General features: G+C 40.2%; 1 pseudogene; it reads right to left on the bottom strand.

The window, feature by feature from the left end:
- Positions 1-377: 377 nt before the first annotated feature.
- Positions 378-682, bottom strand: LOC136142792 (protein kish-A pseudogene; annotated as a pseudogene).
- Between the last annotated feature and the right edge of the window lie 536 nt (positions 683-1,218).

The raw sequence follows: 1,218 nt of genomic DNA, 5'->3' as shown, positions 1-1,218 counted from the left end.
AAATAAAAAAGCTAGTCCAAAAAGAAGTCTTATTCTGTAAAGGTTTATCGTTTCCAAATCACAGTGAAAGGAACTTGAGTAATTTACCAATTTTGTTTTCTACTATGTGCCTTAAAGATACCTCACTAAAAACTGGTATCTGACACAACAGAATGACATATGCAGAATGTAATATTGTAGTGACAGTACTGAGGTTGACTGTTACAGACATATTGAAAGTCTGAGTATTAAATGGTTACATCCTAATTATATAGAACATTGGTCCAATAACAAAAATAGAGAACAGCCGCTGGAACTTTATCTCATTCAATGTTCAGAGACAACAGGGTTAACCATTCTTTCCATTATCTTCAGCAGATAAGTCCTTTTTTAAATATTTAAATCTGATGGTAACTGAATTCTGGCATTTTTCCAAGCTCCTTTACGAAGAGGATGCTGAAGGCCATCATAGTACAGCATGCTGCCAATTCTTCCGTTCACCAATTCTAGCACACTTCCAAAATATACCCAAGAATCCAGCTTTATTTCTGTCCAGGAGGCTGGGTGCCAAGGATCGGATATAAGCACAGGTACATAGAAGCAGCAAGATTACAGTCAACAGACTCTGAAAAATTGAAAATGGCAAACATAGGCCGGCGAAGCCCCAGCCACATCCAGAGAGGATTTTTTTTTTTTTAAACATCTTTATTGGGGTATAATTGCTTTACAATGGTGTGTTAGTTTCTGCTTTATAACAAAGTGAATCAGTTATACATATACATATGTTCCCATATGTCTTCCCTCTTGCGTCTCCCTCCCTCCCACTCTCCCTATCCCACCCCTCCAGGCTGTCCCAAAGCCCCGAGCTAATATCCCTGTGCCTTGCGGCTGCTTCCCCCTAGCTATCTACCTTACTACGTTTGTTAGTGTGTATATGTCCATGACTCTCTCTTGCCCTGTCAAAGCTCACCCTTCCCCCTCCCCATATCCTCAAGTCTGTTCTCCAGTAGGTCTGCGTCTTTATTCCTGTCTTACCCCCAGGTTCTTCATGACATTTTTTTTCCCTTAAATTCCATATATATGTGTTAGCATACGGTATTTGTCTTTTTCTTTCTGACTTACTTCACTCTGTGAGAGGATGTTTTTTAATGGAGGAAGTAGGGTTTGGTGGGGATGGGAGAGGGCTTTGTAATCATGAAGAGAAAGAACGTGAAAGAGAAAGGAAGAGGGAGCTACACG

Source organism: Phocoena phocoena, chromosome X (assembly GCF_963924675.1).
Source record: "Phocoena phocoena chromosome X, mPhoPho1.1, whole genome shotgun sequence".
NCBI lineage: Eukaryota > Metazoa > Chordata > Mammalia > Artiodactyla > Phocoenidae > Phocoena > Phocoena phocoena.
The sequence above is the reverse complement of the archived record's forward strand: the minus strand, read 5'-3'. Positions and strand labels throughout refer to the sequence as shown.